Source organism: Rhinopithecus bieti, unplaced genomic scaffold (assembly GCF_001698545.2).
Source record: "Rhinopithecus bieti isolate Rb0 unplaced genomic scaffold, ASM169854v2 scaffold_28055, whole genome shotgun sequence".
In the NCBI taxonomy this organism is placed as follows: domain Eukaryota; kingdom Metazoa; phylum Chordata; class Mammalia; order Primates; family Cercopithecidae; genus Rhinopithecus; species Rhinopithecus bieti.
In genome coordinates this window covers 1,689,413-1,692,949 of record NW_016812914.1, presented here as the reverse complement: position 1 = coordinate 1,692,949, position 3,537 = coordinate 1,689,413, and the positions used below count along the sequence as shown (strand labels likewise).

Genomic DNA, 3,537 nt, shown 5'->3' with positions numbered 1-3,537 from the left:
TTGGTTCACTTCCTTCTTTTCTCTTTTTTTTTTTTTTTTTTTTAGATGGAGTCTCGCTCTATCGCTTAGGCTGGAGTGCATTGGCGCGATCTCGGCTCACCGCAAGCTCCGTTTCCCGGGTTCACGCCATTCTCCTGCCTTAGCCTCCCCAGCAGCTGGGACTACAGGAGCCCGCCACCTTGCCCGGCTAATTGTATTTGTAGTAGAGATGGGGTTTCACCGTGTTAGCCAGGATGGTCTCGATCTCCTGACCTCATGATCTGCCCACCTCAGCCTCGCAAAGTGCTGGGATTACAGGCATGAGCCACCGCGCCCAGCCGGTTCACTTCCTGAAAACCTGCCCAGATGTCAGCCCCATTGAGGATAGACACCCATAAGGTATGAGTGGCTCTGGGGAGATTTAACTGAACAGTGGGCAAGGAAGGCAGCCAGGCCCTGAAGGAGAGAGAAACAGCCTTGGGCTTGTCTGTGGGTTCCACTTGGGTCGCCAGTCAAAAGTCACCTCCTTCGAGAAGCCTTCCCTGACTACCCCATCTGTGGCAGGTAGAGTAACACTCTGCAGTCCCTCAAAGACATCCATGTCCCATCTCCAGAGCTCATGAATATTTTGCCTGACGCAGCCAAAGGAACTTTGTAGAAGTAATTACATTAATAATCTCAAAGATCTTTAAAGATTAAAGATCTTTCATCAAATTAATGAAAATGGGCCAGGCACGGTGGCTCACGCCTGTAATCCCAACACTTTATGAGGCCAAGGCAGGAGGACTGCTTGAGGCCAAGAGCTCCAGACCAACCTGGGCAACATAGTGAGACCCTCATCTCTAAAAAAATAAAACAGGCCAGGCTTGGGGGTTCATGCCTGTAATTCCAGCACTTTGGGAGACCGAGGCGGGCGGATCACGAGGTCAGGAGTTCGAGACCAGCCTGACCAATATGGTGAGACCCTGTCTCTACTAAAAAATACAAAAATTAGCCAGGCGTTGTGGCATGCACCTGTAGTTCCAGCTACTCAGGAGGCTGAGGCAGAAGAATCACTTGAACCTGGGAGGCAGAGGTTGCAGTGAGCCGAGATTACACCACTGCACTTCAGCCTGGGCAACAGAGCGAGACTCTGTCTCAAAAATAAAATAAAATAAAATAAAAATTAATAAAACAAGTTAGCCAGTTGTGATGTCATGTACCCATAGTCTCCCAGCTAATCAGACTGAGGTGGGAGGATCTCTTGAGCCCAGGAGATCAAGGCTGCAGTGAGCTATGATCTCACCACTGCACTCCAGCCTGGGCAAAAGAGTAAGACCCTGTATCAAAAAAAAAAAAAAAAAAAATTGACCGGGATCGGTGGCTCACGCCTGTAATGCCAGCACTTTGGGAGGCCGAGGTGGGCAGATCACGAGGTCAGGAGTTTGAGACCAGCCTGGCCAATATGGTGAAACCCCATTTCTACTAAAATACAAAAAAAAAAAAAAATTAGCCAGACATGGTGGCACACACCTGTAGTCCCAGCTAATCGGGAGGCTGAGGCAGGGGAATCACTTGAACCCAGGAGATGAAGGTTGCAGTGAGCCAAGATCGTGCCACTGCACCCCAGCCCAGCAACAGAGTGAGACTCTGTCTCAAAAAAAAAAAAAGTATTTCTAAAAAATTAATAGATGCCAGGCATAGTGGCTTACGCTTATAATCCCAGCACTTTGAGAGGCTGAGGTGGCTGGATTGCTTGAGCTCAGGAGTTTGAGACCAGCCTGGGCAACATAGTGAGACACTATCTCTACAAAAAATACAAAAGTTAGGCAGGCACATGCCAGTGGTCCCAGCTACTCTGGAGGCTGAGGCAGGAGGATTGCCTGAGCCCAGGAGGTTGAGGCTTCAGGAAGCTATGATTGTGCCACTGCACTCCAGCCTGGGTGAGACAGTGAGACCCTGTCTCAATAGAAAAAAAAAAAAAAAGACTAATAGGGATGGGGTCTCACCATGTTCCTCAGACTAGATTCCAACTCCTAGTCTCAAGCAATCCTCTCACCTTGGCCTCCCAAAGTACTGGAATTACAGGGCTGATGAGCCACCATGCCCAGTCCATTTTTTATTTCTGACCTGTAAAACTATAATAAATGTTGTAGGGAGACGCAGTGGCTCATGTCTATAATCCCAACATTTTGGAAGGCCAAGGTGGGAGGATCACTTGATCCCAGGAGTACTAGACCAGCCATGGCAACATATCAAGACCCTGTCTCTCAAAACAATAATTTAAAATGTAGCTGGGCATGGTGGCATGCGCTTTTAGTCCCAGCCACTCGGGAGGCTGAGGGTGGAGGATCTCTGAGCCTGGGAGCTCAAGGCTATAGTGACTGTGATCACAGCACCACACGCCACCCTGGGTGACAGAGCAAGACCCTGTCTCAGAAAAAAATATAAATACATAAAATAAATGCGTGTTGTTTTCAGACACTGAGTTGGTGGCCATTTGTTACAACAGCCATAAGCCCCTCAAGCATCACCTACAATTGCCCCCTTTCCATCACTATCCATGGTCAAAAGACAAAGCTGCAACCTTGGCCAGGTACAGTGGCTCATGCCTGTAATCCCAGCACTTTGAGAAGCTGAGGCAGGTGAATCACTTGAGGTCAGGAGTTCGAGACCAGCCTGGCCAACATGGTGAAACCCCGTCTCTACTAAAAATACAAAAATGAGCCTGGTGTGGTGGCACAGGCCTGTGGCCCCAGCGACTTGGGAGGCTGAGGCAGGAGAATTGCTTGAACTCGGGAGGTGGAGGTTGTGGCGAGCTGAGATCTCACCACTGCACTCCAGCCTGGGCAACAGAGTAAGACTACATCTCAAAACAACACAAATGCTGCAACCTATATAGTTCAGAGATCTTAATTGGGTTTTCTTTGCAATTCTGGAATCCGGCAACACCTCATTTCATCAGATTGAATTAGCTACTGAAACGCCAGCTATTGGGTCTAGGCCTTGCTGCCGTCTGCACAGAAAGCCAATCACCGAGACAACAAGGATTGCCAGGGAGGAAGGCTTTATCCTGCGGCTGCAATCAAGGAGAAGGGGTGGTAAAGTCCCATATGTCTCCCTGACCAACTAAAATTGGGGAGTTTACATAGCTGGGGAATGGGCGAAAACAAATTCAGGGAGGATGTTAAGGAAGTAATCTTGATGGATGATGGGGTCTGGACTCTTCATTGTCTGGATCTGATGATCTGATGAGTTTCAGTTCCTTGCCTGATGGTCAGTTTCCTGAGGAAGGAACCAAGATGAGACAAATGTAAGTTTCAAGTTGTAAGACTAGGGAGGATCCATTTCTATGTTTATTCAAATAATCATAAGTATTCCTTCTATGGAACAATTGGACCAGTTTCAGAATGTTTCCATGAGCTGAGCAGAGAATACTAGGGGTTCTTTTTCTTTCTTTTAAAGTCTGTTAAACCTTCCACTTTTGCAAAGCAGGTTTTATTTATTTATTTATTTATTTATTTATTTATTTATTTATTTTGAGACAGAGTTTTGCTCTTGTTGCCCAGGCTGGAGTGC

At 47.4% G+C, this 3,537-nt stretch overlaps 1 long non-coding RNA gene across 1 annotated transcript in view; it reads right to left on the bottom strand.

The window, feature by feature from the left end:
• Positions 1 to 3,008: 3,008 nt before the first annotated feature.
• LOC108512131 (uncharacterized) overlaps positions 3,009 to 3,537 on the bottom strand; it is a 6,433-nt gene continuing 5,904 nt past the window's right edge. Inside the window, exon 2 of the long non-coding RNA XR_001880505.1 lies at positions 3,009 to 3,243. This is a non-coding gene — a long non-coding RNA (uncharacterized LOC108512131). The remainder of the gene's footprint in view (positions 3,244 to 3,537) is intronic.